Genomic DNA, 26976 nt, shown 5'->3' with positions numbered 1-26976 from the left:
GGTAAAACTTCAGAAATTCTAGCCTTTGAATGTTGAAGTGTAATTCCATCTTATTCCTGAAGGGGAAAGAACAAGAAGTCATTACTACAGACAGAGTACTCGTATATCCGCTCTATTGAAGTTATAGGTCCGTTACAATGAGACCCTTGCGGCAACTCATTTCACTGACAGCTAAATAGATTGTTTCTGAGTCGAAAGCGCCACATACATGCCGTACACCAAGCCAGAATGCATAAAAACTGGCAACTGTCTAATTTTGCCATGCGGCAATTGCGGTGCAAATGCCAACTGTTTAAAGTATGTAGAACCATTTTGTATCGCGCAAATTTTTATCGATGGTTACTTTTATTATACAAATTAAATACAAAAATAAATGCAATTTAAATTAATTGAGTCGATTCAAATGCATCTTTATCTTTTCGATAAAAGCTTGAAAGAGTATAGAAACAGGCTTAACTAAGTTGCCCTAAAAAATAAATGTGAGCCTCGATCTCGTCGCACCCACCGTCTACGACTATCATAAATTCTATTAAAACCTTCTTCCGCTTCCATTAGCATTAATTTTATAATACTTGTATATTTTATAACCAACAAAAACCTGCTTATACACAACGAAATGTAAATTTTGCGTCCACGACAAGACCATCTGTTTTTATGGTTTATATGCGGCAATATTTGCAGTGTGGCATCAAGGTACATTTTACACGTCAAGTCAGTCAAATGCGTTCCGCAACGGACCCATTGTGACAGTCCCGGTAGATAGATACATGTGTTTGTAATGCACTGCGTATGTATGAACATTTTTCTCAGCTAGGGTAAATAATAATGGAAAATTGTGACAATGAAGACATACATATGTAGATACATGTAATGGATTAATAGGCGCTTGCCTCCTTATTGCCTCCATCAAGTGTTGTCAACGAGGTGAAAGTTTTGGATTTGTATATGCAATTGAATAATGTGGAAATTTTAACGAAATGGTAGAAAAAGGTCGTCCCTCCATACGCAATGGCAGACTTCCGAGTGTATTTGTCCTATAAAAAGGCTTCTCAAGGCACGCACCACAAACTGGCAATGCCAACTTGCCAAATACTCGGACTCACAAAATTAAACCTGTATTATATTGCGGAATTTGATTGGTGCACATCAACTGGTTGTAATGCATGCCGAGCGAGTTGCATGCATTAAAATGTGTCATAGGCATTGCATCAGATTATCGGTATATGTATTTATATAGTATGTAAAATAATTTAATACATGCAATCTTTAATGCTGTAGTTATTATTGGGAATTGAGAAGTTCTCAACATTTTTTTGTTTGCAGCTTACCTGAAGGAATTTTTCTAAATTTTTTAGAAAAACATATCAAATACGAGTATAACAACAATAGACGTAGTTTTTAGTAGTGATAATCTTGGAAATCACTACCTAAGTTTGAACGATTAAAACCGTTATATCACTTCTCAAGATGGGAGGAATTTTATCACAATTAGTGTTTCTTGAAATAAACTTAATAGGCACACTCTGGCACATACAAAATTCCCAATTCTTACAAAGTGTATTTATTTAGAAAGCACGATTCCCATTGGTTTTCCTATTGAATAAAATTAAAACAAATTAAATTTATTCATTCTACTAAACAATGGGCGCCATGTGAAAATTTCACTTGTAGATACTTGTGTGTGTGCATGTATATTGTGCTGATATATTTATTTACCACGGCTTTTGTCGTCAAACCTTGCATTTTTCTCCCTCGTTTTATAGTGGAGGCCCAGTGGCAAGGTGAATATATATTAGTAAAGAGGGGACCTGGCGCTCCGCAAAAAATGTGTACATCCATTCGTATTTACACTTGTATGTATATGTATATGTGCACATATATATGTTTCCAATTAACTTTAGTTTTCAACTTTCGTGTCTTTTAGGCCGTTATGAAGGAGTTGATGACGTCAATAACATAAATAATCACAGGAACATGAAATTACCATTCTCAAGAAATTTGGGTGAGGTTTCAGATAGCTTTCAGTTACATTTTGTCTAATCACTACCGTGCCTAAAATTATCGTGACGAAGAAATACTAGTTTGGTAGAAGCAAATTTAAAAATAGTACAGGCACATATATGTATGTATTTATGTAAATGTTTGTAAACTTCTGTATAAGTATCATCTTTCCTAAAAACAGAACGGAAGAAAATAAAGTGGTTTGATTAAGTTGATTCCGTTATTACATCCTGTGTAGAGGTTGTGTTTGTGCTCCCGGCTAAGCATAAGCAGTACTTGACTAACAAACATATCTTGGGACTTTCGATAAAAGAAAATATCTTTTATTTTGTGACTAGCAAACCCGGCCCGCTTCGCTGGGCACACTAAAATAGAATAGATATGGTTTAGAACAGAAAAGATATGGTTTTCATATTATTTATTTCTTTATTCTTTATTCAAGCGCTTTGGCATAAACAATATTTTTGACGTGATAACGTCTTATAATTCGATTTAGCCGGCTGCACGCACGAAAAAATGTGTCGTTACCTTGCTCATTTGTCGTTACCTTGCTCATTAGTCTTACCTTGCTCATTAGTGTTACCTTGCTCATTTGTCGCTACCTTGCTCATTTGTAGTTACCTTGCTCATTGCCGTTACCTTGAATGAACTGCAAGCGAAAGCGCGGAACGAACAAAGCAAACGAACGGCAACGTTCGACATCTTGCTCTCTCCTACTTAAGTGAGCGTATATATGTATGTATATCCGCATATGTACATATATAAATTCACGTATTTGTATTTGCATATGCCTTCCTATTGATTATTATTAATTTGATTTACTTGAATAATTTAAAATAAAACCAAGTTTGTTAATAATGCCTGTTGTTTTAATGTTATTATTATTAATTTTTTTATTATATATGAAGGAAAAAATTTATGGTAATATTTACCATATACCTTATAAGATATGTTGTATACTAATATATGTATTATATATAAACATGCATATACATATACAATTTCGCGCAATTTTCAAAAAGAACAAATCTATATGTAAAGATGCACACAAGTCATATGGACATATCAAATATACGAATCTATTCCGTACGCAAGCAAATGTAAGCTAATGTGCTTGAACTGCAAGCGAGAGCGCGGAACGATCGACAAAGAGCACAATCTGCCCCCGCGTTCGGCAACGTTCGACATCTGGCTCTGTCCTACTTGAGTGAGCATTTATATGTATGTATATGCGCATATGTAGGTTTATAAATTCACATACTTGTATTTGCATATGCCTTCTTCCTGTGTGCATGGTAATGAACCATTTTTCTGTTGAGAATAGGACGATGATAAAAAAAGTAGGAAATGAAAGGGAGTGTTTCGAGTGTAAAGTGTCTTGAAAAAGGCAAATCGATGATGGTGCCTCTTAGTGTTGTTGACTTATTAACGTCTGATGCACAATCGAAATTGAAGATATCTTTCATGAATTTAACTTGACCTATTCCATTGCAATTCCATTTACCTCCTCCTCTATATCCATACAAAATATCTATCAAACAAATAAAATTAAAATTTTGTTTTGAAAATTGCAACCATTCCATCAATATTTTCTTATGACGTTGTCACGTTAAACTATCGTCAGTAAACCGACTTTACAGACAACCTCTTTTTGTTTTTCTATTTGTTTTTGAGTAAATATATAATGTTGTTGGCTTCCCAACACGTGAACAGCCAACGTATAGTTGACCATGGGTGAATAGGTTCTTCTAAATTCATCCCGCATATTTCTAAAGTTTGCCCTTGTGATTTATTGATAGTTATTGCAAATGCTAGACGAATGGGCAGTTGCAAACGCTTGAATTCAAATGGAAATTCAGGTGGAATCATTGGAATTCTTGGTATTAGAACGTCTTCATTCTTGAATTTGCAAATTAAAATAGTTGCTTGGATAACATTATTCATCAATCGTTTGACTACTTCATTTTGTTCTTGACGTTCTTCTGATGTCGCGTTATTCCGGGCATTTCTCATGCGCCTATTATTATTTGTCGAACGACCAATATGATTACGTGATTGTCTTGGCATTTGTACTGTAATAAACATGATTGTAATTATGGTATTCTGAGATTTTAAAACATGTTTTTTTTCAATTTTGTGGATTATATTTTCGATGCATATGTGTTTAAAAGCCCAAGTCCACATGGTCAGGATTATTTTATTTTGTTGTGATTTTCTTAAATCATCTCTTTTCTTCTCAAAATTGTTGACAATTTGCATGATAAGACTATTAATTTTTTCATCAAAGTTACGCACTTTTCGTGCTCTTCTTTTGCATTCTTTAACAATTTCTTTTGTTTTTTCATTTTTTTTACCATTTTTTTCACTCATGGTGTATCGTAGCTTATCGCATATGAACCGAAAAAATAAATCCACAAAACATACAATAATTTCATTTGAACATTCGGATTTCACATTAAATTCTCAAATTTCGTAAGAAATTATTCACTGTTCCAAAATCCACTCCAAAAAAATTCACAAAAAATGTTTACACTTTGCACTTACGTCTTCTCCTTATGGCGTCCAAATCAGAAAGAAATATTGACACATTGTAACTCACACTGTCAATTTGACAGTTCAGTTCCGCCCCAAGCGTTAAAAAAGTAAACGACATTATGGCTGGTTCAAAAGAACGCTGTACGCGTTGCCGGTGTTCCGAATTACAACCAAACTTTACGAAACCCATTTTCAATACTTACTTAACAATGTGTGTAAGTTTGGTTTAATTCGGTGCAAAGACACGGCGGGTCCACGTTTTGGCATATATTTCGAGACCCTAGTCATCAATAGGTATGAAAATTACCCCGTATTGAAGCACTTATCAACATATTGATACCCATATTGTACATACACAACCAAAGGTTACCCGGGTCCACGTTTTGACCTATATCTTGAGACCCCAGTCACGGAGCGGCATGAAAAATACCCTATACTATAGAAATCATCAACAGCTTCCATTTGCTACCCATATTGTACAAACACATTCTAGGGTTACCCGGGTCCACGTTTTCGCCTATATCTCGAGACCCTAGTCACGGAACGGTATGAAAAATACTCTATACTATAGAAATCATCAACAGCTTCCATTTGCTACCCATCATTTCCATGGCAGCCGGTTCTACGTTACCGGAATGACTCGGGTTTTTATTCCCGACCAAGGGCTGCCGCCCCAGTACACTAGCCCTGTCTAGTGTATCGTATATCACCCCACCCCTTACGTCACAGGAGCAAACTCCCGCAGCTAACCTGCTCCAAATACTTCTCCTCAGGGCTGGTGTCGAATCCAACCCTGGGCCAGAGGTATTCTACTGCTGCGTCTGCCATCAACGGCTCCACCCGAACTCCACCTCGGTTAGGTGCAATAAGTGCAACGGGTGGAGCCACCTTAAGACCTGCTCAGGCCTTAAGTCGCACAGGGAGTGGTCCACACGGTATGTGGCCACGTGTTGCTCCCGCCAACAGGCGTCTGATGCCTCCACGGCTACTACACCCCCTGATAGGCCGGCACTACCAACCGCCACCACAACCCACACCTCCACGGTGAGGAGCCTATCGGAGCAACACAACTCCCCTTCAACCCCTCCTATCCCTTCCTGCTCCAACCCCAGTGCGGGGACAAACCAGCAGCTCCTGGTCCCCCGTACAGTCTGTTCCGTGTGTCAGACCGTAATACCTCGGAATCTGGTATCAGTCCAGTGCAATTCCTGCAATGGCTGGTGCCATTTTCGGAGATGTTCCGGCCTGCGCACCACCCGTGAGTGGACAACTGCCTACGTTGCCCCCTGCTGCAGAGCTCTGCACCCACTACCTCCCCCGGAGGAGCGGCCGCCCACCACCATCAGGCCGCAACAACCACAGTGGATTGCACAGCAGGTCCAACGTAGACAACCCCACGCGTCCCTCACCCCCCGGATTACACTGACCTCACCGAGAAGCTTCAAGCTTCTCCAGTTTAACTGCAACGGACTTACGAGTAAGGTCGACGAGATAGTCGACTTTATGAACCGGCACAGTATCAAGATAGCTGCGGTCCAAGAAACAAAGTTGCACGCTAGGTCATCTCTGATCACCAGGGATGGCTATAACGTGCACAGACACGATCGCGAGCGAGACAACGGTGGTGGCCTAGCGTTTATAGTCCACCACACTGTGCAGTATCGTCTTATCGATGAAGGAATCGACCCCAGGGACAGCACCTTAGAATGTCAAGGCATAGCTGTCCGGTCAGGCGATTCCGAGCTCGAAATTTTTAATATATACATACCCCCTGTCACCTGCTGCCCGGCAGGATATCACCCTGATATAGGTGCGCTCATCAGAGGTGAAAACCGATTGGTTGTAGGTGACTTCAATGCGCATCACGATCTTTGGCATTCAAGCCTGCCAAATGATCGTAGGGGACAGCAATTGGCAGAGCAGATAGACGACTCGACATTCAGCACAGTGAACGACGACGCCCCCACCAGGGTAGTGGGCAATTGTAGCAGCTCGCCTGACCTAACAATAGCTAGCGCGGGTCTGATAAATAGCATAACGTGGCGACCTATGCTATCGCTTGCATCAGACCACTTGCCCATTATCGTCTCGATCGAGAGACCTGCCGATTTCGTTTCCGCGAATCACCGGTCCTATTTTAACTTTATAAAAGCTAATTGGGCCGGCTTCACGGAATTCACCGAGGACACCTTCGCCGCTCTTCCCATCCCCACTGATGTGCGCGTCGGCGAACGCGCATTCCGCAAGGTGCTCACAGCTGCTGCGGCTCGCTTCATCCCAGCTGGATGTTATAAGGACATCCGTCCCCACTTCCCAGCAGAAGCAGCCAGTTTAGCAAACGAGCGTGACCACCTACGCCAGGCCGATCCCGGGGATCCCCGCATAAGGGATCTCAATTTGGAGATCCGGCAACTGGTAAATCAACATAAGCGGACTAAATGGGTTGAGCACCTGAAGACTTGTAACCTCACCTCCGGAGTGAGTAAGCTCTGGTCCACCGTTAGGTCCTTGTCGAACCCGACGAAACACAACGACAAGGTGGCTATCACCTTCAACGGTTGTACTTCGTCGGACCCGAAGAGATGCGCGAGCTATTTTAGCCGGCTGTTTACACTGCATCCTCCGGGCGACAGAACCAAACGTCGTGTTACCAGAAGGCTGCACAAACTGACGAACGACAGTGCGCCACTCACTTTCTCCGGTGATGAGGTTCAGGGGGCCATCAACAAGTCGAAATCTTCGAAAGCCATTGGCCCTGACGGACTTAACGCGCTGATGCTGAAGCACCTGGGACCCCTGGGAGTAGGATACCTCACAAGGGTCTTCAATTTGTCTCTGGCCACTCTCATCATCCCTGACAAGTGGAAAGCAGGGAGAGTGGTCCCACTATTGAAACCTGGGAAACCCGCCAACCAAGGGGAGTCTTATCGGCCGATAACTCTCCTTTCCCCAGTAGTGAAGACACTTGAAGCCCTCCTACTCCCACTCTTCACGACCCACCTGGCCCCAGCCCCACATCAGCACGGATTCCGACGAGTGCACAGCACCACCACGGCACTCACCGCCATAAACGCCCAGATAAATCGCGGGCTTAACCAAAACCGCCCCTGCGAGAGGACTGTCCTAGTAGCGTTGGACCTAAAGAAGGCTTTCGATACAGTCAGCCATTCCACGCTACTAGATGATATTTATCAGTCGACACTCCCGCCAGGGCTGAAGAGGTGGTCCGCGAACTACCTGAGCGGTCGGCACTCGTCAGTGATTTTTCGAGATCAAATGTCAAAGCAGAGGAAGATTAAGCAAGGCGTACCGCAGGGTGGTGTCCTTTCACCCTTGCTTTTTAACTTCTACATCTCGAAGCTCCCCCAACCACCAGCGGGAGTTTCCCTGATCTCATACGCTGACGACTGCACGATAATGGCGTCGGGCAATGACATCGATGGCCTGTGTTCCAAAGTGAACAACTACCTCACCGACCTTTCTCGCTTTTTCACTGCGAGGAATCTCCAACTTTCCCCCACTAAGTCCACGGCGACCCTTTTCACCACCTGGACAAAGGAGGTCAAGCTGTCCCTTAAGGTAAAAGTCGACGACACACCAATTCCGACCGTGAATAACCCCAAAATTTTGGGTGTAACCTTTGACAGCTTGCTCTCCTTCTCTGCGCACACAACCGCAATTGCCACTAAAGTCCAAAATCGCAACAAGGTCCTCAAATCGCTGGCCGGCAGCACTTGGGGCAAGGACAAAGAACTGTTGCTTTCGACATTTAAGGCAATTGGCCGGCCGGTTCTAAACTATGCTGCGCCTGTCTGGTCGCCTGGCACTAGTGATTCGCAGTGGATAAAGCTTCAGACATGTCAGAATACCGCCATTCGGACAGCGACCGGGTGCCTCCTGATGTCACCCATACAACACCTGCACAACGAGGCACAAATGCTCCCAGTCGCGGAGCACAACAAACTGCTCAGCAAGCAGTTCCTGCTGGGGTGTTACCGCAGGTTTCACCCCTGCAGACACCTGCTTGAGCCTGAGCCGCCTCCCAGGCACGTCAGGAGACACCTCCTCGACTACGCTGACGAACTCCAGGACAAAACTGACCGAGACCTACTGGACCGGACAGTATTCAGACAGTCAATAAACGACATTCACCGGGAGTCCGTTACCACCTTCATGAACTCCCGTCCCGTGAATGCCGTAATCGGAGTCCAACCACCACCCATTGCAGATGAAGAGCTCCAGCTTCCCCGTGAGACTCGTGTAACATTGGCACAATTACGTTCTGGATATTGTAGCAGGTTAAACTCCTACTTATCCAGAATTGACCCCGACATACCAAACACATGTCCGGCATGTGAAGGTACCCCGCACGACACTAACCACCCCTTCACATGCCCCCTTAATCAGACTCATCTAACCCCCCTCTCCCTCTGGACCCAACCCGTCGAAACAGCATGTTTCCTGGGCCTACCCCTAGATGAGCTAGACGAAGACGACAGATGATATACCCACACTGACAGGGCTAACTATGCTGTTAAAACAACAACAACATTTGCTACCCATATTGTACAAACACATCCTAGGGTTACCCGGGTCCACGTTTTGACCTATTTCTCGAGACTCTGGTATCCGATTCTTAAAATTTGAAAACACAAACCTTCTCCACATGTGTCTCTTCAATGTGGCAAAGTTTGGTTAAAATCGGTTGAGCCATTCTCCGTAAAGTTCATCACAACCCGAAAAACGGCTGAATTTTTATATATAATGTATAGAAGATTACGAGGTTCTACGTTACCGGAATGACTCGGGTTTTTATTCCCGACCAAGGGCTGCCGCCCCAGTACACTAGCCCTGTCTAGTGTATCGTATATCACCCCACCCCTTACGTCACAGGAGCAAACTCCCGCAGCTAACCTGCTCCAAATACTTCTCCTCAGGGCTGGTGTCGAATCCAACCCTGGGCCAGAGGTATTCTACTGCTGCGTCTGCCATCAACGGCTCCACCCGAACTCCACCTCGGTTAGGTGCAATAAGTGCAACGGGTGGAGCCACCTTAAGACCTGCTCAGGCCTTAAGTCGCACAGGGAGTGGTCCACACGGTATGTGGCCACGTGTTGCTCCCGCCAACAGGCGTCTGATGCCTCCACGGCTACTACACCCCCTGATAGGCCGGCACTACCAACCGCCACCACAACCCACACCTCCACGGTGAGGAGCCTATCGGAGCAACACAACTCCCCTTCAACCCCTCCTATCCCTTCCTGCTCCAACCCCAGTGCGGGGACAAACCAGCAGCTCCTGGTCCCCCGTACAGTCTGTTCCGTGTGTCAGACCGTAATACCTCGGAATCTGGTATCAGTCCAGTGCAATTCCTGCAATGGCTGGTGCCATTTTCGGAGATGTTCCGGCCTGCGCACCACCCGTGAGTGGACAACTGCCTACGTTGCCCCCTGCTGCAGAGCTCTGCACCCACTACCTCCCCCGGAGGAGCGGCCGCCCACCACCATCAGGCCGCAACAACCACAGTGGATTGCACAGCAGGTCCAACGTAGACAACCCCACGCGTCCCTCACCCCCCGGATTACACTGACCTCACCGAGAAGCTTCAAGCTTCTCCAGTTTAACTGCAACGGACTTACGAGTAAGGTCGACGAGATAGTCGACTTTATGAACCGGCACAGTATCAAGATAGCTGCGGTCCAAGAAACAAAGTTGCACGCTAGGTCATCTCTGATCACCAGGGATGGCTATAACGTGCACAGACACGATCGCGAGCGAGACAACGGTGGTGGCCTAGCGTTTATAGTCCACCACACTGTGCAGTATCGTCTTATCGATGAAGGAATCGACCCCAGGGACAGCACCTTAGAATGTCAAGGCATAGCTGTCCGGTCAGGCGATTCCGAGCTCGAAATTTTTAATATATACATACCCCCTGTCACCTGCTGCCCGGCAGGATATCACCCTGATATAGGTGCGCTCATCAGAGGTGAAAACCGATTGGTTGTAGGTGACTTCAATGCGCATCACGATCTTTGGCATTCAAGCCTGCCAAATGATCGTAGGGGACAGCAATTGGCAGAGCAGATAGACGACTCGACATTCAGCACAGTGAACGACGACGCCCCCACCAGGGTAGTGGGCAATTGTAGCAGCTCGCCTGACCTAACAATAGCTAGCGCGGGTCTGATAAATAGCATAACGTGGCGACCTATGCTATCGCTTGCATCAGACCACTTGCCCATTATCGTCTCGATCGAGAGACCTGCCGATTTCGTTTCCGCGAATCACCGGTCCTATTTTAACTTTATAAAAGCTAATTGGGCCGGCTTCACGGAATTCACCGAGGACACCTTCGCCGCTCTTCCCATCCCCACTGATGTGCGCGTCGGCGAACGCGCATTCCGCAAGGTGCTCACAGCTGCTGCGGCTCGCTTCATCCCAGCTGGATGTTATAAGGACATCCGTCCCCACTTCCCAGCAGAAGCAGCCAGTTTAGCAAACGAGCGTGACCACCTACGCCAGGCCGATCCCGGGGATCCCCGCATAAGGGATCTCAATTTGGAGATCCGGCAACTGGTAAATCAACATAAGCGGACTAAATGGGTTGAGCACCTGAAGACTTGTAACCTCACCTCCGGAGTGAGTAAGCTCTGGTCCACCGTTAGGTCCTTGTCGAACCCGACGAAACACAACGACAAGGTGGCTATCACCTTCAACGGTTGTACTTCGTCGGACCCGAAGAGATGCGCGAGCTATTTTAGCCGGCTGTTTACACTGCATCCTCCGGGCGACAGAACCAAACGTCGTGTTACCAGAAGGCTGCACAAACTGACGAACGACAGTGCGCCACTCACTTTCTCCGGTGATGAGGTTCAGGGGGCCATCAACAAGTCGAAATCTTCGAAAGCCATTGGCCCTGACGGACTTAACGCGCTGATGCTGAAGCACCTGGGACCCCTGGGAGTAGGATACCTCACAAGGGTCTTCAATTTGTCTCTGGCCACTCTCATCATCCCTGACAAGTGGAAAGCAGGGAGAGTGGTCCCACTATTGAAACCTGGGAAACCCGCCAACCAAGGGGAGTCTTATCGGCCGATAACTCTCCTTTCCCCAGTAGTGAAGACACTTGAAGCCCTCCTACTCCCACTCTTCACGACCCACCTGGCCCCAGCCCCACATCAGCACGGATTCCGACGAGTGCACAGCACCACCACGGCACTCACCGCCATAAACGCCCAGATAAATCGCGGGCTTAACCAAAACCGCCCCTGCGAGAGGACTGTCCTAGTAGCGTTGGACCTAAAGAAGGCTTTCGATACAGTCAGCCATTCCACGCTACTAGATGATATTTATCAGTCGACACTCCCGCCAGGGCTGAAGAGGTGGTCCGCGAACTACCTGAGCGGTCGGCACTCGTCAGTGATTTTTCGAGATCAAATGTCAAAGCAGAGGAAGATTAAGCAAGGCGTACCGCAGGGTGGTGTCCTTTCACCCTTGCTTTTTAACTTCTACATCTCGAAGCTCCCCCAACCACCAGCGGGAGTTTCCCTGATCTCATACGCTGACGACTGCACGATAATGGCGTCGGGCAATGACATCGATGGCCTGTGTTCCAAAGTGAACAACTACCTCACCGACCTTTCTCGCTTTTTCACTGCGAGGAATCTCCAACTTTCCCCCACTAAGTCCACGGCGACCCTTTTCACCACCTGGACAAAGGAGGTCAAGCTGTCCCTTAAGGTAAAAGTCGACGACACACCAATTCCGACCGTGAATAACCCCAAAATTTTGGGTGTAACCTTTGACAGCTTGCTCTCCTTCTCTGCGCACACAACCGCAATTGCCACTAAAGTCCAAAATCGCAACAAGGTCCTCAAATCGCTGGCCGGCAGCACTTGGGGCAAGGACAAAGAACTGTTGCTTTCGACATTTAAGGCAATTGGCCGGCCGGTTCTAAACTATGCTGCGCCTGTCTGGTCGCCTGGCACTAGTGATTCGCAGTGGATAAAGCTTCAGACATGTCAGAATACCGCCATTCGGACAGCGACCGGGTGCCTCCTGATGTCACCCATACAACACCTGCACAACGAGGCACAAATGCTCCCAGTCGCGGAGCACAACAAACTGCTCAGCAAGCAGTTCCTGCTGGGGTGTTACCGCAGGTTTCACCCCTGCAGACACCTGCTTGAGCCTGAGCCGCCTCCCAGGCACGTCAGGAGACACCTCCTCGACTACGCTGACGAACTCCAGGACAAAACTGACCGAGACCTACTGGACCGGACAGTATTCAGACAGTCAATAAACGACATTCACCGGGAGTCCGTTACCACCTTCATGAACTCCCGTCCCGTGAATGCCGTAATCGGAGTCCAACCACCACCCATTGCAGATGAAGAGCTCCAGCTTCCCCGTGAGACTCGTGTAACATTGGCACAATTACGTTCTGGATATTGTAGCAGGTTAAACTCCTACTTATCCAGAATTGACCCCGACATACCAAACACATGTCCGGCATGTGAAGGTACCCCGCACGACACTAACCACCCCTTCACATGCCCCCTTAATCAGACTCATCTAACCCCCCTCTCCCTCTGGACCCAACCCGTCGAAACAGCATGTTTCCTGGGCCTACCCCTAGATGAGCTAGACGAAGACGACAGATGATATACCCACACTGACAGGGCTAACTATGCTGTTAAAACAACAACAACATTTGCTACCCATATTGTACAAACACATCCTAGGGTTACCCGGGTCCACGTTTTGACCTATTTCTCGAGACTCTGGTATCCGATTCTTAAAATTTGAAAACACAAACCTTCTCCACATGTGTCTCTTCAATGTGGCAAAGTTTGGTTAAAATCGGTTGAGCCATTCTCCGTAAAGTTCATCACAACCCGAAAAACGGCTGAATTTTTATATATAATGTATAGAAGATTAGCTTAAACATTTTTTTTTATCTAAGATCATGAACGATTAATAGTTTTCTTATTGAACTGCAGTTTAGTGCTTAACAGAAAACCTATCAAAATTTACATTATGAAATTCAAACACATAATTTCGAAACAATTCACAGGCGACTTATTGTTGTAAAGTTGCACTGTTCAATCGAAACTAAAGAAATCTTCCTTAAACTTTCTTGGTCAATATGCATCTATGTTTGTGGAATTGTGGCTGGAATTTCATGCTGAAAGACACATTAACGACAACGAATTGGTAATTGGGCAATGTTTACGCTGTTACAAGAATAACGACGAATCGAAAAGAAACTGAAGAGCATTAAGCACTCAAAGGTGTTAAAAAAATTGAAGACCGCGGCAACTTATCATAATAAATGGATTTTCAGTATCAAAATTAGTTTAGCAGGCATAATGAAAACCAATGAAAGCAGGCGAAAAGAGATACTATGCACAAATGTAATGAAACCAACTTGAAATGCTCGTAAATGATGATTCTTTAGCCACTTAAAGTTAATATATTTTTTAAAATTAGCAAAATACTATAATTAAAATATTAACTGCTTTGTTTGGATATGAGGCTTTACAATATACTTTTAAGTTTTAAACAAATTTATTTTTCCGAATCAAAAAATATTGATATGGCTAAAATTTAGAGCTTTTCAAACCTAAAACCAATTGGCAGTGTATAGCAATGGCCCGTTTTATTTGAGTATCCTACTACCCCGACATGTATGTACATATGTAATGCATGTAAATACATACATACATAATGCCCGAAACAAAATTGCAGTGGGACAGCGGGTGATGGGTTGGCGGGTGGTGATCAACTGATCCACATCCGTCGGAAAATTCGGTCGGTTAAACACATTTGTGATTGCAATAAATTTAATTTTGTATTGAAATCTTTTCGTTTGCTATGTTTGTGAAGCAACTCGTTGAAGCTCATTATGCCAAAACAAAAAAACTCATTTCTAAACTATTGATATTTTGCGGGTGTTCTTTGTAAATCGCATAAATATTGTTTGCTTGTTTTTTGCCTGCATCAAGTGATGAGCATAGCAACCCCGAGTCTTCAACCCGTTGAAGAAAATAGAAATGAATCTAATTATTTGCCGCCGTAAAAGTAACCAACGGCAAGAAATCCGTCCACGCCGAATTCTGTGCAAGCACATTCCTGTTTATCATAAGAAAGTATATAAGTCACCTTGGCATACCAAACGGCTTAGGCATCTAAAGAATCTAAAAAACAAATTTTCTAAACTGTATAAAAGGTCTGGAGACCCAATGCACCTCTCAAAATTTCAATGCCATTTAAAAGAGTTTAACTGTTTGAACAAGTTCTTATATAAAAATTACATCTTGAATTTCGAAAACACTATTATTTCGGATTCGAAGGCCTTTTGGCAATTCATCAAATCAAAAAAGTCTTGCTCAATGGTGCTAAACAATGTTTTTTATAATGGTAAATATGCAAATTCTGCCATAGAATCTGCCAATTTATTTGCTGACTTTTCTGCTCTAATTTTGAACCCGACTTAGACTCCGATTCTAGTTTACCCTCTAATAGTTTTTCACCTCTCAATTTTGGGACTTTGTGCCTATCTGTTACTGATGTCGTCAAGGGTATTGTGAAGCTTAAGTCCACAACGAAAACTGACTCGGATGGCCTTTCGGGCATTTTGCTGAAGAATTGCTTGTGTCTCGCTGAGCCTCTTACAATTATATTCAATAAATCGTTGCCCTCTGGTAACTTTGTTGACGACTGGAAATTTACTTCCGTTACGCCTATATTTAAGAGTGGAAATAAAAACGATGTTAGCAACTACAGACCGATTTCGAAGCTTTCGTCAGTCTCAAAACTTTTTGAGATAACAGTGAATGAAAAGTTATATTTTGCTGTCAAAGGCCTAATATCTACCAACCAGCATGGTTTCGTTGCAAGTCGCCCCACTGCCACTAACTTGTCTATTTTCAATGATTACTGCATTTCAGCTTTCCAGAACAGATCTCAAGTTGATGCAATTTATACAGACTTCTCTAAAGCGTTTGACAAAGTATCGCACCGAATACTCTTGTCGAAGCTTGCATCATTGGGTATACACTCCATGTTTTTGTCGTGGATCAAATCATATTTGTCCAACAGGCACTGCGTTGTAGCCGTTGATAATACGACATCCCGTGCATTTATTGCATCCTCTGGTGTCCCACAGGGAAGTATTCTAGGACCCCTCCTCTTTATACTTTTTATTAACGATATTGGTTCTTGCTTTTCGTTTGCAGACCACTTGTTGTATACTGATGATCTAAAAATATTTGCGGTGATTAACAGTGTTAGGGACTCTGAAAAGTTGCAAACCGACTTGCACAATGTCCGGAACTGGTGCTATTTAAACCATTTGTCACTAAATATTAGCAAATGCTTTCACGTAAAATATGCTAAATCAAACAATTTTTTGCATACTTCGTATAATATTGCTGGCTTACCTTTGCAATCCGTTGAGGAAATTAAAGACTTAGGCGTTATTTTCGACTCTAAGCTGAATTTCACCAGCCATGTTAACCACGTCATAAGACGATCATATGCGATGCTAGCATTCGTTCGCCGAAATTGTCCTGCATTTACCAACCCACACACTCTCAAAACATTGTATTGTGCTTTTGTTAGATCAAGATTAGAGTATGCCGCTATTATTTGGAGACCGTACCAAATAGGTCTGTCTAATCGGATTGAGAGAGTTCAGAAAGTCTTTCTTCGTTTTGCGCTCCGATCTTTAAACTTTTCTGAACCTGTACCATCGTACCGCTCTCGATGTTTATTAATTGACTTAAAACCACTTGATAGCAGACGATCTATTCTATCGTGCTCATTTATTATTCGTATCATTTCTGGATCTATTGATTGTCCTTCCCTTTTAAGTAAAATTCCATCCAATATACCCAATATGAGGCTCCGACAGTATGAAACCTTTAAATTTGGCTTCTCGAGAACCAACTATGGGGTGAATGCTCCGATTCCTAGGGCATGTGCAGATTTAAATATGTTTTTCAATTCTTCTGGTGCTGATTTTACATGGCCGTATGGCATCTTAGTCAATCATCTTAAATCGTTCTTTTCTTAGTATACTACTAAACTATTGTACATTAGCTTAATATAGTCTGTAAGAATGTATCCATTCAAAGACAATAAATAAATAAATAAATTTCATGCTATTAAATGTGTTCTAATTTCGGCAGCGGGTACCCGTCAGCCCGTTGTCCACTGTCCGCTGCAATTATGTTCAAGGCGTAAAATAAATCACATATCTGTAAGTGTTAATCTTAGATGAGTGCATTGTTTAAAAGATGTTTTTAAAAGGTGATTTAAAAGATATTACGTGTATTACTTAGAAAAGCAGAAGTGTTAAGAAAATTTGAATTGTTAGATATATGTAAAGAAGCATAAAAAAAATTCGATGCCTGGCGTCTAAGTGCTTAATGGTATCAGTAAGACGTTGCAACGTGCGGTAAAGCTGGAAACCATTGCATTGTTATGAAGAACTTTATTTGTCGAACTACATATCTCAAGAAATAGGCCTGTCATTGGATGCCTAGGTTATACGATTTGTCTACTTTGGACTACTTTTTGTGTGGTACGTGAAATTATAGATCTTCGCGGATAAACCAGCTATAATTGACATTTTAGAAACCAAAATTCGAAGGGCTACTAGCGAGATGTTAGAAAATGTGGTAACAAATTGGACCGCCACTAAATACTATACAACTTTCGAGCTAATAAAGCGGAACTATTGGGTGATTTCTTGTTTTATTTAGCGAAAATTCTACACTTTTCAAAATATAAATTTAATAGACAAAACTATATGCGAATGCAATTTTTCGACTCTTTCTGAGTAAGAATATCTTACAAAAATAATGACCAAAATAATATACACACGTTTTATATATGTATATGCATGTATAACTACATATGTAACATATCTGTTTATGTAATCCAAATGCTATTATCTGTATATAAAGTGAACCTAGAAAACCTGTTTTAAAATTACCTATGTATTTTCCCTGGGTCGGAACATTTTTAAACCAGACTAACAGGCCTCGCGGATTATGAAATTTCTTCACTATGGCTATTGCACATGGTATTTTATATTTATGAAAGATAATTAGGCTTTGAATTATTTTAAAGAGCATAAGTTTGAAAACAAATAAAATAATATGTAAATAGGAGCCATGGTAACAAGTTATTGATTAAAATTATATCAGCAAAAAGTATGCCTTACTTTTTCAAGTATTGGGAATATCCAGTTATCTTTTTGATTTGGCTGCATATACATACATATACATGTATATAGTTATGCACAAGTGTAAACATTAATTTACATACGATTACGTATGAGACATACATGTACATGCACCTAAGTACTCCGCATGAATTCTACACAGAAGTATTCTCGTATTTAGAAACCAATTGGAGAATGGAAATAGAGAATTGGGACATTTAATAAGCTAGAACAAAGCCTAAGCGAGGGGCTCAGTGTATACATACATACATACGAGTATGTTCATATGTGTGTCTGCGTGGTTCTGCCTTTTAGCTGTGCCGCTTACCAATCCAGCTCTCTGTTTTACGTACTCTTTCGTGGTTTCGTCGTTTCTTTGTTATCATTTTTTCTTGAATAACCTGTTGCCCGTTTGAAGTATTCCAATAAAAAAACTTAGTCTGAGAAAGGCAAAATATAAAGAAATCTAAATCCTCTCAATTGGGAAGCACGCTTGTCGATCTCGGTTCGAAAAATGCATTAGAGAATTTATTAACACAGGAATACAAATTGAATTATTGGCCATTACTAAAACTATTTAAACTAAATCAGATATTGGAAAATAATGCATACTTTAATGTACGCGAAAACATATAATTGTTCATATTTTTACAGATATGTACAAACGAGTAGTATGTGTAAGTAGGTGTGAAATAATATCTCTCGCCGAAATTTTTCTACGGCATACGCCCCATAAAGCATGTTTTCATTCAACTTTATTCCGCATAGTTTGACGCTTAGTACAAAAGCTTGGCTCTAGAAATTAGAAACTCAGAGAACGGAAATAAAAACTAAATGTGGAGATCGCAGTTAAGTTAACTGTTCTCCATACTCTTTTGCATTTGGAAAGCACGTAAATACAACACATTCATCCACATGCTTGTACCTACACATACATACATCTGCATTTGCTGTTTCGTTATTCGTTTTTGTTTGCAGTAATAGTGTGCGTGGTTGCGCAAAATCTGAAGTAGGCTTGACGGTTACCTTTAGGAAGGTGAGAAGCACTTCAAAAGATAGTACGAGTAAAACAAGCTCATTTCTAATCTTCCTAATATACATATGAAATTTAATTTGATTACGTGTGCAGGTATACTGTGAAAACTACGATTTTTCATATGCAAATGCATGTGTACATTCATATATGTATATGTATGTACACATGCATTTGCATTTGGAATCGCATTCTACAACAGAGCAGAACTAGATTAACTTTCTCAACCTTATTAACTTACCTGATATTTAAATCATTCCAATAGAATGGCGTCTCGCAGCTTTAATTTATACAATTTAATAATACGTTTCATGTCAGTAATTTCAATTGATGTGTTTTTGACGTGTTCATTCAAATAATTATTTAATACAATAGATTCATTTGTTACTGTGTGTAACATATTTAAGGCGATTGAATATAGCTTATATATTCGAAGTAGGTAGAATATTCAATCATGTTTAATGTTAGCATAAAAGCTGAATATATTTATAAAGTGGATATATGCAATGCGGAGCCGGTGATTTTCACGTTAAACAAGATATCGCTGTTCCACTCACGCCTGAAATTTCCATTATACGAACACCTACACCTGAAGACATGCTTCATATGATCTGTTGGCTTACGTACTCGCGCTTATGCTAGTAGTAATGCTTTTAAACTATCCCACTCAAAGCATGTTTCATATTCATATTTTCTTTATCATTAACACACACTCACTGTCCGTATAATTATACAATCGACAAACTAAGCCAGTAATCAAAAAGCAACTGAGTAGGAGCTAAAATTTTCAAAAGTTTGTTCGTTGGCATTTGCAGTACGTCAACAGCTCGACACTACATAGAAACGAAACGAGAATACCCCACAGAACCAATCCAAGTTTATTTATTAAACTTTACAGTTAAAGTTACTAAACATTTCACCACGTGGAGAATTAAAAGAAAAAAGCTCTTCATTCATGACAGTGAATTTCGAGAAATGTCAAACCAGATGTAGGCATGTATTCATTATTTTTTAATGATTAAATTAATAAAATTAAAAATTATTTGCTATTTATATTACATAATTACACATAGTATATAAATATAAAATTAAAACCTATTTAATAAAATGAATAATTGTTGGAATCACACAAACTCATAGAGAGATGGACGGATATTTAGTCCTAACATTTAAAAAGTGGGAGTGGTTTTTATCCGATGCCAGTATGTATGTATATAGAATCTGAATGAGGTGGGCAGTGCCCCAAGTGAGAGCGAATTTCATCAAGTCGAATGTTTTCCAATGTGGATGATTTTGCTTTATTATAACACAGATATGGCCGTCGTAGCTAATAGCGGGCGCTTCTCGGCAAACAATTGTAAAACCTCCGACTAAATTTCTGTTTTCATAGTGGGATGATTCCAATTTTAATACCAAACTACATTGGGCAAAGAGTAATATTCGCACCAAGTTTCATTGAAATATAATAATTTATGGTCGAGTTGACGTGCGCACGAGCAGACACGGTCAAATCGACTACTGTCATTATTCTGGCTGTTGACGACGGCAGTGTGGCGCGCAGTTAAAACCTTTTCCTGAACTCAATGTTCCCCCTTTCTCAGACTCGACGTCCAATGTCACCAACTTTAGTATCGGTCGTGCGCATAATCCATTAACCGTTTTAACTGCTGCACTACGAGAATGGCCATATTTACCAAAATGCATATTTATACTCCTCTCGACCACGAGCTTCTCTTAAAGGTTCCGCCTACGATGACAACCGCGTCGTTGAATTTGATTGGGTTTGCTGATGGTTAACACCATTTTACACGTCTAGTAATATAGGAGAGATACTCCCTATACTCAGCGTCTGTCTAAAAAACTTTAAAGTTTTGTCGGAGACCAATATAGCTTCTTAAAAGGCAGTGGTCTAGCAAAGGATTTCATCTTCAGATGATATCAGATAGATCGCTTTTTAACTACTCCTATCACAAGCCAGGATCTAGCAGAATATCCACTAGCATCGATTATGTAGAACGTATCAACAGGAGTTGCCCGACACTCTTTACACTAGCTGCACGATCCCAAACCAGTCGGATTTTATTTTTGTGTGCATTGACATTGGCATTGTGTTTCCCTTTTCTTTTCTGCGAAGATAAAGCACTTAGCCTTTTCCATGATTTTAAGAGCGCGCTCAGCATCTCAGCCGCTGACGTGGGCTTAGAGGGTGCGTTTCAATTTTTTGCTCATCCAATTATCTCTGCGTGTGTGTGCACATTTTCAATACCCTCGGCTGTTCAACGCAGTAATGTAGTTTTAACGCGCCAGTAAATACTCCAGCCTAGTAGGAACATTCGGCAATAAGGTCAGAACTGCAATTCACTAACTTTAAACGATTCGAGATTTGTTAGTTTTGTCTACAATACTGCCATTTGCATTAACGATTGTGCTATTCACAAACTTTTGTTAGCTAACACTAAACAGCTATCTTATTCTCTTTACTCAAACTAATAGAGTGTGACCTCTCTGTGAAATTAAATATCAAAATGAGCGTAAGTTAAAATAAATATTTATTTGAAATTAATACTACAATAACTTGTCGGAAATCAATAGATATGTCAACAAATAATGTATTGCTTGAGCGAAACAATAGTTGTACACTTTGCAATTAGCACTTTAATGCAGTTGGTAAAATATAAAGACTAACATCTTTGGAGTTTGACTCGTCCTGTGTGATTTCTCCTTATGGTATGGTAGGATGCTCATAGTTAGTAGTAAATACGGGACAGTCCTCAGGCCTACCTGTAAAGGTTGGAAAAGCTTATGTAAGCATTTGACGACCAGCTATACATAAGTGGCACAGTCACAGAGCAACTGCATAGATTGACAACATAAGGATTCGTTCCATAAGACATATATTATTTAGGTTACGGATGTAAAAGTCGTGAAGGGCTGACCGATGTTGGTAGAGTGTACGTTGAAGTGCAAGCAGAAAAGGGTTGAAGCGAAGATAGCGATGGGGGTGTATTGCTATTTGAAGTTAAATTGAGCAGTAATGCCGTTCGTAGTTAAAATGCACGGAAATTTCATTACATTAGTAAGGTTACGGACAACATTGCCTGTGTTCGATGGAATGTCTGTCCCTATTAGACCTGCAGTCTGGTTGCATTCCGGTTCTTTAAGATACATGCGATGATATGTAAAAAATTACCATTGGCACGTTTACATACATGTGGAGAAGCTATGATTCTTATATTTCCGATTTATCTAGAAAAGCAGTCTTTGTTACTTAGTTATGAAATCCGTGACCACAGCTCGTGGTCACAACGAGACTCCGGCAATGCATTAGAATTATTTGGTGCCCACCTTATCGCGATCCAATTCCTGTAATATCGTAACATAAAATCAATTGTAGCATTCAAAATCTCGTAACATTGTTAAGAGAATAACTGTAGTGCTTAAAAGTCGTTCTGAATGCTTGCAAACTGTTTTGTGTTATATCCCACAGAAAATTATTGAAATTATGAATGCAATATATTTTCAAACTGCAGCGCCAAATATCAGTGACGATTACACTTTTAGAATTCCGCGTAAATCTCTTTGCGTTTTCAAAAGGAGAAAAAAACAGCAATTTCGATTTCTGGCACATGCTAAATCGTTGTGACTAAAGCGCATTCATTAAGGCCGGCGGGCCAATTAAAAGGTCAAAAAAATCGATTTTTTTTTTCCTGAAATCAATAGCTTAGATATTCAAGAACATGAGACACAAATTTTCAGAGTTAAATTCCAAGTATTTGCAGAGCACAGAGCCGAGCGTAGTGCGGCGTCGAGCAACCGTGCAACCGTACACGATTGCAAAAAAACTAAACGAGCTATCCATTTCATTCAAAATGCGTTATCTTCAGTATTGTTTTCTCTTCTATGTGAACTAAAAAAAACATCCAAAAACTTTTTTTAAGCGACTTTTTTACCCAGTTGAAGAGTGTTTTTTTTTCCTTGAAAACCCACTTTTTTTTCTACCTTCCCCAAAAATTCGAATTTTACGTGTTTCTCCCAATTTTCTTGGTTCACATCGAAGATAATTACATCAAAATTAATAATCTTTTTTTTTGTTTTCAGATGAAAATTGCAAGTTATATCTTGTACAGAAGTTGGATACTTCAGTGGCAAGGCGCTCTGGGAATCTATTGATAACTCGGCTTACAATATATTGTTGGAGATTGTACAAATTTTTTTTTTTTAGTTCAAATATATATTAAACTATCCCCAAAACTTCATTTGGCTAATTGTTTTTTTTCTCATCCTACAACGCTTCGCGAAAACTACTGAATTTAGGACATCTAATTGGCCCGCCGGCCTTAATAGGTTCGCCTTGGTTGCGATTTAATGTTTGAAAACGGAAAAGGAACAGTGAAATTAGCACTCGTCAGCACGCTTTCGATGCCAATTGCGGCTCCTGTCACACGGTGTACAGAAACTAAACCGAAAACCGCCACTTAATTTTTCGCAATTTCGACAATCGTTGACGTCATGAACCATAATTATACAAAACAAGTAAACAATACAAAAGGAAGAGAAATTACTTATTTGTAAATATTCAAGGAATGGCTTGTTAATATTGTGATTTGAAGATTTAAACTAAGTGCTAATAAAAACGAAGTGCCTCGTGTTATATTGTGAAAGCACAAACGAAAATCAAGCTTCCATATGCAGTTTTTTGTGTTTTTATACGGATGATATTGTGAATGGTATTTATGGTGCCGATACTGTAACAGCTAATTACCTGCCATTTTGGTTTCGTCGATTCCATTCAGGCATTTTTGATGTTCAAGAAAATGACGTTAATAAAATCACACCACAGTAATGATCGAAGTTGAACAGACTGTTCGTAGTCGTAGCATCACACAGGAGCTAAAGATCAGCCACAAAACAGTTTTAAATCATTTGCGCAAAAATTTTACACCCAAATTATGGTTTTATTTTCCCCCAAAGTAATACATATTCAAAAAAGTACATCTGACTAAAAGCCCCACGGGCATAAAGAAAATTGTATACATACATATACATTTATACAAATTCAAAGTAAAATTTCTTAGCATTTATTGATATTTTCCCGCATTTTCGACACCATATAATCAAATAATCAAACAATAATAAAAATACATATTTTATAAATCTTAAAAAGGATATTTTCAAATATTCACTTGCGATAATTAAAGAATATTTCATCATCACATTGGCATTACAGTCCGGGCTGGACCCTCGCCATCCTCAATACCTATAATATATGTACATAAGTACTTATCGTTCAGTCGGAAAAGAAAAAACAAAACATATTGACTATGGATATTCCAACAAACTAAAAATGAAAATATTCTGTTAACAAAACAAAAATATATTGATAATAAAAATAAAACTTGAGAAAACTATACAAAAAATATAATAGAATAAAGCTTTGCAATACAAAAAACAACCAAAATATGTAAGCATTCAGAAAATACTCATTGTTTCAATATTAAGTGCCATTAAGGGACGGCTGTCAGACATGTTCGTCGAATACCTCATGGCAAACCAAGGACAAGCTCCTCTCTTCGTCTCGGGAGAAATTTGTTGCGCTTGTGGGGTAATCAATTGTGCCGATGAGTTTCCCAAGAGATTTCTGTATAAGCTCGTTACTAAGGTCAGAAATGCCTGATAGAGGCTTTCGCTTAAGTTCATCTCTTCTTCCGAACTCCCTAGGAGACCCAGAGCCCATATTTGCCTGCCGAAATTAAAGCTGAAGGCTCCTCCAATACTCCAAACTTCAAAACCCTGAGACTCCTATGGATGACTGGTCCGTGATAAAGTTGGAGGAACCTCATAAAAATAGGTTCACAGACCTCCATTCATCTCTCTATTAATAAAAACCATGCTTCAGAGGTCTCCCATCGTTTCCGCCATATTGTAGGGTGCAAGAGCTTGGGCAATGGCAACATCTGATTGGCAGTCTTTGAAAGAAAAATAATATTTAATATATATAAGAATAAATAAATTATGCGGAAGATTTACGAACCTTAAGAATGCGCACTACACAATATCCGCAGAATAAGGCGGATGGTCCAACATTGGTATGCTGTACTTGACTTGTACGAGCTGGCGTATTGTAAATTTATTTATTTATAAACAAATGAGGCTGCGTCTTCAAGACTTTTTACCATTTTATAATACAACATTATTGGGAGTTAGAAACTTCACAACTAATTATTGTTATATAATGCAAATTTAAAACTAACAATTATAAAATAATAATGCACATGTGTCTGTACAATAAAATACAAAATTATACTTAAGGATAAATGGAGGGAAAGACAGACATACGAAAAAAAGCAAATTAGAGAGACAGAGAAACAATTTAGCAATTGTATTAAAACTGTTGAAAAACCAAAACCAAAAATACTGGAACATGAGAATAGAGATTTTTTACTTTTATCAAGATTTTTTCTTTCTTTCCTTGCATTTGTGTTCATTTTAATTTTGGACAAATTATTTAATAAACACATTTTTAGGCAGGGTTTTATCCCCTATGCAATATTTAAAAAATTATGCAATATTTAAACAAAATTTCAATGCTAAATACATATAATTTTACTTTTATAAAAAAATGCTACCTTTGAACCAAGAAAGACGGAATAAGAGATTATACCTTTCGAGTTCGCTGTGTCGTCAACTTTTCAAAATCGCGAAAAGTGAAATAACTGTTGTGAGAAGACGCCACCTTTTGCGTTCAATTCGCCTTAGATAGAATGCAATATTGCGCCTTTTAAATTCGCCTTAACGTCTGCGCTACGAATATACAAACAAAACGAAGAGAAATTACTTGTTTAGGAATAGGAAGAAATTATCATAGATGACTAGATGTGAAACTCTTTTTCTCGTGAGAGCGCTGAAAAATGTGCATTTTTTATAACATTTTCCAATATTGCCACACCGGTAGAAACATGAATTGGGTATTTTTGAACCAAAGGTCTGGAATTTTTAGTTTCCATACCACCATTGAGGTTAGTATTTAGTGTGCGGTTGCCCAATAGCCTTATATCACTCGTACCCCCCAACATATACTAAAAATAAGCACAATCCGTATGAAATATGTACATAAATAAGCAAAAAATTTAAAAATTTATATGTAAATGAAATTATTTAAAACTGATATTCATAAGTAATTTAATAATAATAAAGTTATGAACCCGAAAAACATAAGTTATAATTAAAAACATGACTTATTGTGATTTTTTAATATAACACAGAAAGTGGGTAACAAAAAACAAAAATTCTCAAACAACGAACAGAATAAGTTAAAGCAGATTACTTTTAATCTTCGTAAAATATCTCAAACTCAAATTAAATTCCCTTACCTACGCTTTTCACTCATAGAATATTTACGTATATACCAATTTACAGACATAAACCAACATACAGATTTCAATAAAAGTACATGTATGTACGAGTAAAATGTATTCATATGCATATGTGCATAAGACTAATTAAAGTAGAAGTTGAAAAGGATATAAAAGGCTTTGAAAAATTCTAAAACTCCCTTCAATTTAAATTATCACGTTTCAATTGAATTAATTTTAAGACAAATAATTATAAACATTTCAACACGTCATTTCTCCATTAAGCAAAAACGAACTGTTTTCGTCAGTTATTTTCGGCGCGTTTCTTATGGCAGTCTGCCATTTCGCCTATCAGCTGTTCAAAATCCCATAATGTGTGAGTGCTGCCAAGTTTTGAAACGTCCTCATGGGCGCGCTCTCTCTCAAAATGAATAAGTTTCACATCTAGTCATCTATGGAAATTATACATACACGCAATCTCTTTCTTGCAACGAGGTGAGGTTATGGGTAATACAACGCAAAAAACTGAATTTAGAGGGATTGTTATAATGCGTGTTTTCACAATTTCACACGCTTATTTAACTTTAATATTTATTGTTTTGTTTAATTTGAACATCACACTCACTTCGTCGGCTGGCAAAATCGAGGAAAATAAAATAGCGGTATTCGGGAGGTGCCACCTTCTATATTCTGTACACTGTGAACTAAGGCGGTTAATCGCGAGAAATTGTATTGTTGATAACCAGAATTACAATTTGGAGCTTCCGCTAGCGAAGGTATAAAAGCTCGTCCAGCTGGTCGTTGGCGTTCAGTCATTT

General features: G+C 40.4%; 1 protein-coding gene across 3 annotated transcripts in view; it reads right to left on the bottom strand.

Moving 5' to 3' along the window:
• LOC128861247 (uncharacterized) overlaps nucleotides 1-19638 on the bottom strand; it is a 30738-nt gene extending 11100 nt beyond the window's left edge. For all 3 annotated transcript variants that reach the window (XM_054099227.1, XM_054099225.1, XM_054099226.1), the window contains exon 1: nucleotides 19048-19638. The gene's annotated coding sequence lies outside the window, so the exon portion shown is untranslated. The remainder of the gene's footprint in view (nucleotides 1-19047) is intronic.
• Between the last annotated feature and the right edge of the window lie 7338 nt (nucleotides 19639-26976).

Source organism: Anastrepha ludens, chromosome 4 (genome assembly GCF_028408465.1).
Source record: "Anastrepha ludens isolate Willacy chromosome 4, idAnaLude1.1, whole genome shotgun sequence".
In the NCBI taxonomy this organism is placed as follows: Eukaryota; Metazoa; Arthropoda; class Insecta; order Diptera; family Tephritidae; genus Anastrepha; species Anastrepha ludens.
Note: the sequence above shows the minus strand (reverse complement) of the source record. Positions and strands in the feature narration are given on the sequence as shown.